Source organism: Alosa sapidissima, chromosome 22 (genome assembly GCF_018492685.1).
Source record: "Alosa sapidissima isolate fAloSap1 chromosome 22, fAloSap1.pri, whole genome shotgun sequence".
NCBI classification, from domain to species: domain Eukaryota; kingdom Metazoa; phylum Chordata; class Actinopteri; order Clupeiformes; family Clupeidae; genus Alosa; species Alosa sapidissima.
The window spans coordinates 7,347,237-7,356,365 of record NC_055978.1 but is presented as its reverse complement, the minus strand read 5'-3'; positions in this window follow the sequence as shown (position 1 = coordinate 7,356,365).

Below are 9,129 nucleotides of genomic sequence, written 5' to 3'. Positions count from 1 at the left end.
TATGGTAAAATGTGCTACTGATTAAGACAGCTACGTATGTTACCTGATATTGGAGTGACTATTGGACCAGATCCTGCTTAACCAACTTCATGTCTTTCTACACAGTCAGATGCTGGATATATAAGAGGAAATGAGAAAAAGAAACGCAGTATACAGTATACCATAACGGGTGTGTTGCTGCACTGTTACCTTTGCTAAAATAACACGGAAGAATAAGTGATTAAAAAGGTAATGTGCATAATAAATGAACATTGAAAAATAAGCTTTGAACGATAGCACTATGTGTTCTTGATTATAAAAATATCTGCTAAAGTGTGCTGCAAGTTAATGAACTTTACCTGAACTTTACCTAAAGAACCTACATGCAGCCAGCGAAATTCACTAATTGTTAGGCTACCATACCAGCAGTCATTTAGAATGACAAACCAACCTGCATTATGTCATGCAAAATAGGTAAGGCACTCCTTAGTCTGCTGGCCATTCTTGACAAGACAGGTGTAGCACCCTGCGTCAAAAGGTGTTCTATTGTCCTGAAGGCGTTATTTGGTGAATACTGAACAGATACATGATCCCTTACTCATCAGTGACCAGCACATGGGTGACCAACCAATTACACCATTCAGGAGTTAGAAGTACTGCTGCAACAACATTATTTACCAGCATCTGGTCCAGTAAGCACCGCTTTACAAATCTGTTGAGCAATATCTGCCACACGCAGGGTATTTTGAGCAGTATGCTCTGAAAATGCTTGGTTATGATCCGATGGACGGCTGGAGTTTTATAACGGTTGGCACGACGGCATGACCTATTAAATGTATGCATCACATAATATTGGACTCCAACAACAACTGAAGCAAAATGACAGCAGAAGAACATATAAACATACGCTGAGAGTCTCCCTTTTTGAGTATAACATCCTTTAAGGTGCTGCTTTCAGATGCTATGCACCCACAAAAGCGCACACACACACACACACACACACACACACACACACAAACGCAGCACAACCACTGACACATACTAGGTTTCAAGCAGTCTTGTGACAGTGAGGTATTGTCCCTGTGTTTTTCACATCGACTTTATTAAAAACAAAATGACTAACGACAGATGGGATGTGCATTGAGAGGAAGCCTGGAAAGAGGCACGTTAGACCAACAAGCACACTTGTGATTACTACTGCAGCGCCTTCTTTAATCATGATCAGCATCCATGTAGTCCAATGCTGTGACACCCTCCAGTAGACATGCCCTCTGAAACCACTCTCTCTCTCTCTCTCTCTCTTGTCACACCATAAGGGCTTTACCTGTAGAACTCGCTCCTAACATCCGTGAGTGAAATGTGATAGTCTGTGTGAACAAGGATAGCTTCCCTCCCCAAAACCCTGCCACAACTTGACAAAAGCATCAGTCACATTCGCTGTTTGCTGTGATTTCCGATGGTTGTTTTCCAGGCAGATACTGTATACACTGCAAAAAATAATATCTTACCAAGTGTTATAATCTTATATTAAGATAAAAAATCTAGTTAGTATTGATTTTAGTAAAAAGATACTTATTTGAACTTATTTGATTTGAGATTATTTGACTTAAACTAAGTCAGTCAAAATCTTCTTAAATTAAGACATAAAAACAAGTAAATTGATCTGCCAGTGGAGTAAGTAATTTTATCTTAATTTAAGATAAGATTGAAGATTTAAGACAATTTAAGGTAAGGTAAAATATTTTAAGTCAAATAATCTTACAAGAGAGCTCAAAGTAAGTATCTTTTTTACTCAAATCAATACTAACTAGATTTTTTTATCTTAAGATGGGCAAGCCATCTTATCTTAAGATAAGAGGGGCAGCCATGGCCTACTGGTTAACACTTCTGGACCTGTAACCGGAGGGTTGCCGGTTCGAACCCCGACCAGTAGGCACAGCTGAAGTGCCCTTGAGCAAGGCACTTAACCCCTCACTGCTCCCCGAGCGCCGCTGTTGATGCAGGCAGCTCAATGCGCCGGGATTAGTGTGTGCTTCACCTCACTGTGTGTTCACTGTGTGCTGTGTGTGTTTCACTAATTCACGGATTGGGATAAATGCAGAGATCAAATTTCCCTCACGGGATCAAAAGAGTATATATACATATACTTAAAGTAAGTATATTTATACTAAAAACAATACTAACTAGATGTTTTTTTTATCTTAATATAAGATTATAACACTTGGTAAGATACCATTTTTTGCAGTGATAGTAATGTATGGCCAGCTCCACTGACCCTTACACATGCGATGATTGCCATATGCTACCTACATCATATTGACTAGCCTCTGCTGTGGACTCTGCATCAACGCATCACCCCTTTCATGGAACTAATAATACAAATGCATTAACTGATACAAAAATTCATTAGGTATGATCATATTTGGCCAGTACCAATGTATGCATAATCAAATGCTCATCATGGGCTCTCTCTCTCTCCTCTCTCTCTCTCTCTCTCCCCTCTCTCTCTCTCTCAAATGTTCACTTCAGTAAGCTGTGAAGGGTTCTACTTTACATCTTGATATAGAACCATCTCTGGGTTAAATGTATGATAAAACATTTCTCCGTTAGATTTATCTCTGGTCATTTTTAAAAACATTTAGTTTTTGCTGCACTACAGTAAGTAGTGATGGAGACTAGAAAGAAGTGGGATGTGTTCCTGTACTAACTACGAACTCTTTTTCATCATTTTAGTTGTACAATGGTGCTTTATGTTTATAATTGTGCAAGTTATCATTTCTTATACTTTATTGTTCTGTGTGGGTATTTGTTATTTTTTGATCCTACACTGTGGTTAACACATATTCTATTAGCAGTTTGGTGGCTACTGCTGGCTTAGTTTTGAGTGTACTTTACTCTCTTAGTTTTGAGTGTACTCTCTTAGTAAGTCCTCGTAAGAATATTTCAGAATTCAGATTATCAACTTGCCTTCATGCTTCCCCACCAAGAATTCTGTGCTATAGTCTTTCCTTGATTTCATTCATTTTTGTATTTTTTTGTATTATTTCTTGTTTATGTTATTGTTTTTATTTTTACATTTTGGAAATGACAATGTAAGTAGACAGAGCAAAATCATTTTGTGCACAGTATAGTATGTGTCTGTGTTAGTTATTTGTTTTCTTACACATTTATTTCTGTGACTCTTTGGCCACCATAGCACTTTCTTCATGTAAACAATGCTGCAATTGAGGCATTTAATGTATTTCTAATGTATTTCAATCATATTTATGGGGCATTGCCTTTATATGAATCATGCCACCAAGTGCTATTCTTCCACTGCTTTGACCACTGAACTAAATCACGAAGCTTATGCCACTGTAAATGCATGCAAGCACTAAATATCACCGGCAATTAGCTCAGCTATCATCATGCAAGCAGACACTCTCTCACTCTCTCTCTCTCTCTCTGCCTCACTCTATCTCTTATAAACACATAAACATGCATACACACTCACACACACACACACACACACTAGTACACACCTGCTAACCGCTAGAATCAAAATGATGCATACTGTACATATATGTAACTGTAAAATGTGTAAAACCTATCAATTAAAGTTTGTTTAATAAACAAAGAAACACTCTGTCCCTTTTGGTAGGTGCAGTGTTTGATAGGGTTGACATCCAATGAATGTGACCACACAGATAGTGAACATGTGGATCTCTATACCTAACTCTAAGAGAAGAAGCTTTGGCACAGAAAAAGAGGAAGTTAAAAGGGAGCATCACCAGTAGGTGGCAGTGTTGCTCTAATTTGTACACATTTGGGAAGTTGGAACCTGAACGAAAGACTCCATATCAATACAAGCTCTGTGGTCTTGGCAGTCCTGATGACAGGCAGACCCAAATCGGTTTCTTCATCAGTTGCTGACAATAGAAAGGGGAAATACAGTAGCCTATCCATAGTGCCACTGGATGGGTGAGCCGATGAGTAGGCAACGGAGGCTTTTGTTTGGTGAGTAGCCTAACTCATTGCCTTCACAAGTGGGTTGGTTGTGTGTTATTGATGGAATGCGGATGGGGAAAGACTGAGAAGTACAAATGGTAAAGTTCTGCTACTATTAGCTGGTATTTGTTAGTCTGGCTTTCACCAGACCAACATTGGTCTGGGGAGTCCGCTATGTATTTTTTACTGCACAAGAGGCGTGATCAACGGGCATAGTTCAAATGACTCACGCAATTGGATAGTCTGACCAACAAACCGGGTGACGTTTGCAGAGAGACGCGAAAACTCCAGGCTCTCCCGCTATCGTCATCGTTTTCAACCTGCCACTAGCGCGCCAGGTGGATAAGCCAGCTTGTGATTGGTACTGACAAAATGGTAACGGAAGCAGCCGAAAAAGATTCACAGGTTTCTAGCCCGAGCTGCAGGGCGAAAAAGAATCGCCGGCAGATCAGCTGGGTTCACCCAGCTAGGTACTTGTGAAAATATAGACCTACTGTAACTTTGAAGACAGAATGAAGACGCATCAGCATACTTCTTTCATCTCATGGAACACCAGCAGGTGGCAGTGTTGCTTTTATGTGTATGTGTGCAGCGATTTGCGGAGTTCACTGGGAGAAAACCTGTATGAAAATACAGACTCCCTACCTAAGGCAAGGTCTCAAACATGTGCTCTCAGCGCAAACAAAAGATAAACCTTAAACCAATCAGTATTTCAGGCTGGCTATAAAAAGCTTCTCCTCTTCTACTCACAGTAGTAGTACATTTTGGTTCAGATAAACAGTTTGGTTCATCTTGATAAAAAAAAGATATCTCTTAGTGCCATCATCTTAGTGCATTGAAAAGACCTAGCTCTGAAACACGGTGAAGTATCCTGGTGGGCTTAACTGGCTCCTGATCTTTGACCAGATATACAACTATAATTTGCTTTAACTTAATGTTATTTCTGTATAAGAGTCTAATACAAGGGACTCTATTTTACTTTGTTGAGTCCAAGTCAGGATGGACCTCACAGTTCACACAGTTCAAGATAGAACGACCAATCTTGAGTCCAGGGGATGATTACTAATCAGTGAGTGCCATTCACTGTGAAGAAAGACTGACCATTAATAAGAGACAGAGAGGCGTATGGTATAAAAACTTAATGGAGACTCATCACCCCTCCAGATGCCTAGCAGAAGCCAGTAATGAACATCAATTGATATTCCATGGTCTTGGTTTTCAGGGTGTAATCTTTTCTTTGGAAACAATCAAACAAATAGATAAATAAAATGATACAGCACTGTGTTCTTACATACCATCAGCATACAGCCATGTCCTTCTCTGTAAGATATGTAGGGTACAATCATGTTTAGAATGTAAACTAGATGTACCGCAGAGCGGTACAAAATATGACCCGCCGCCCAGTCCAGCACATTTTTTCCACAAAAATAAATCACGCTGAAAGGCATACGGTATATGATTCTAACTGTCTCACTAAATTGCACTATGCACACTCAATTCTCACTGGTATCTGCTAGACAGCAAGTACCAAAACATGATTAGTTCATAGATTTCACATGTAAAATTTATTTTATACAACCCAACCCCCATCTTGCCTGTTCATAATTCTGAGAAATTGTGTGCATGTGTGCATGTACGTGTTTATGTTTATGTGTGTGTGTGTGTGTGTGTGTGTGCGTGTGTGTGCGTGCTTGTGTGTGTGCCTGCGTATGTGCCTGTGTGTGTGCATGTGTATGTGTATGTGTCATACGTATGATTACTGTGAATGTATGTGTGTTTGTGTGTATCTGTTTATGCACATGTGTGCATATGGAATGGGTTAACATGACCCCTGAAGGCAAACATACGCAAAAAATTGGTCATCCTAGGCCCTACGGTTCTCAAGATATTCACAGAAAACTCTGTTGGTGTACGGTCACTAAATGTACACATAAATTATTTTATTGTAAGGCCCCCCATGAACGGAATTCCACGAAACTTGGCGTGCATTCAGAGGGTGTCATAATGATCCTACACTTCCAATTTCGTGCAGTTTTGACCATGTTAGGTCACAGATACCTGCGATTACAACACCTCATTTTTACTTTTTTGTGTTTAACTAGGTGGCGCTATACATGAAATGAGTGGTTATGGAATGGGTTGACATGGCCCCTTGAGATCAACATACCAAAAAGGTGGTCCTCCTAAACCCTACGGTTCTCGAGATATTCACAGAAAACTGTGTCTGCCCTACCCTCCTTTCGGGGGGTCCAGTGCAGTGGGGGGGCTACAGATCAAAACGAAAAACGATGCTTCCATGCTATACATGTGGGGTTACATGCCCACCAAGTTTCGTGTACCCCGGTCTTTCAGTGTCCATTATGCCATCCAGACTGGCATTAGCATACAGCCATGCCAGTCTTTTGTTGTGGTATATTTACTGTAAATTACTAAAAAAAAATAAAGACATAAAGAAACAAGGATAGTGTGCAAAGTCAAGTCACTTTGTTTATATAGTAAAAAAACAAAAAAAAAACAGGAGTTGACCCAAAGTGCCTCACAGTTGAGGCAAGCATAACTAGAATAATGCAAAATACAGAGACTTACATTCATCAGTCTTTAATTTATATACGATGTGTCATCATCTTTATAACATAATTAAATAAGGAAATGACATGATACATTGATGATACCATCAGCTTCCAGACACAGCAGTCTGTTATATTTGGGATGTAATTGCCTCTACAATCTAAAAAATGAAATGATTTATTGGTGACTCCATCAGTGTACAGCCATGAGGGTATCTGGTTGGGGGAATGACCCTTGAGAGGCAGTTCAGTTGGGATGTGGAAAGCACTGGAGTGCTGGGATCATGGTGTCACCATCACTGCAATCAGTCTCCCACCGCCCACCGCCTCCTCAGCCTGCCCTCGCTGGAGAGGATCTGGAGCTGGAGCCACTGGTCCTGGAAAGCACATAAATGTGTGTGTGTGTGTGTGTGTGTGTGTGAGAGAGAGAGAGAGAGATGTGCGAAGAGTACAGTATGTGCGAGGTACTGTATATGTGTGTCCATATAAAGTGTGTGTGTGTGTGAGTGACTGAGCTGTACTGCTGATTGGCCTGCTGCATCACACACACACACACACACACACACACCATCAAGCAGGTTAGTGTCTGTTGCCGTGACATGCTGATTCACCTGCTAGAGAGATGAATGGGAAGATGACTGTCGGAAGTGGTAGAACACAAGAGTGGAGTTAAAATTAAATAAAATACATAAAAAAACAAGTGTAAAAAAATAAGAATGAGGGAGGTGTAAGAGGGAACAAATATGGTGGACAGAAATGGATTAGAGAAGAAGAGAAAATGAAAGATCATGCAGAAAAAGATAAAGAGAGAGAGAGAGAGAAGAGATGAAGAGAAGATGATGCAGAGAGAGAGAGGAAGTATAAGAAGAGATGAAGGGAGGATGATACAGAGAAAGAGAGATAGAGAGAAGAGATGATGCAGAGATAAGAATAAGAAGAGATGAAGAAGGATGATACAGAGAAAGAGAGATAGAGAGAAGAGATGAAGAGATGATGCAGAGAGATAAGAATAAGAAGAGATGAAGAAGAAGAAGAGATGATGAAGAAGAAGAGATGAAAGGATGATACAGAGAAAGAGAGATATAGAGAAGAGATGAGAAGATGATGCTAAAAAAGATAGAGAGACGCTGTAAGAGATGATGGGAAGATGATGCAGAGAGAGAGAGAGAGAGAGAAGAAGACGAAGAGATGAAGAAGAGATGAAAGGATGATGCAGAAAGAGATGCAACTTGAAGGAATACAGAGAATTAGGAAGAGGTGAAAGAGAGAGCAGAATGAGAGTGGAGGAGAGGATGGAGAAGAAGAGAGTGGAGGTGGAGAGTAAGCAAGTCACATTTCCCCTGCGGAGTGAACGGCTTGCACAGGGGAACGCTCAGACAGAGAGAGAGAGACATAGATTGCTGATGAGAAGATGAAAGGATTTGGATGCCCCCCCCCACTCCCCTTTCTTTAGACAGAGCACAGGAGAGAGAGAAAATGTGTGTGTGTGTGTGTGTGAGAGAGAGAGAGAGAGAGACAGAATGTATGTGTGTGTGTGTGTGTGTGTGTATGTGAGAGAGAGAAAGAGTGAGAGTGGTAGTGGATGTACACCACCCTGTCTTTTTTTCTCCTCTCCACTCAAAGAGAAAAGGATGAGGAGGAAGAGGAAATGTGAAAACCCTGTGCCCTCTGGCTTTCAGCGAAATGAGCTCAGTGAAACAAGCCACAGCGATCGAGAACAACAAAACAGAACTGCTGCCGATTATGCTTAAGAGAGAGGGAACAGAGAAGAGAGACAGACTGATGGAGAGAATGAATGAGAATGAGAGAGAGAGAGAAAGAGAGAGGAAGAAAGACAGAGAGATGATGAATTCCTCCTTTCTAGAAATTGATTGCATTTACCAGACATCCCTGAATTAGATGAGAAAAAACATCTTTCCCTTATTCTCCCAGGCTCCTATCACCCTGTTTAACTCCACTGTCTGCAGACACACCCTTAATGCATTAGTCATTTACATTAGACCAGTGATTATGCACGATGAAGGGTTAAGGTGTATGATAATGCTTGATGTTTATGAGTAGGAAATGGCTGCTCATCTGGAAGATGTGATATCTGCACTCATGTGAGTGTGTGTGTGTGTGTGTGTGTGTGTGTGTGTGTGTGTGTGTGTGTGTGTGTGTGCGGTGTGTTTGTGTGCGGTGCTCGAGCCGCTCGCTCTCTCGCTTAACGCTGTGTCTGACAGCCAAGCTCTAATTTAATGGCATGATTGAAGTCTCGCTGCCGAATGTGCTCCTGATAAGCCAGGGAGCAGAGCTGTGCGCCAGACTTTGGTTTTCACACACGCTTTGCCTGGCTTGCCTCTGCACTCAAGCGACTCTCTTTATGCCTGCTCCCAAACCAGTCCTGTTGTCTCTCCTCGTCTAACCTCCTGTTTGTTCTCTGTCTCTCAGTAGGGAATTAGCTCTGGGTTTTGCACTTCAGTTCAGTTACATTGGTTTTAACTGTAACTGTGGTTTGGGCGAGATTTCTGTCTAATATTTTTTACGTAGCCGTGAACTTATTCCTCATAGCACGACGGAAAAACCTGTGACATGGTTGTTTCCTGTTCATGCAACC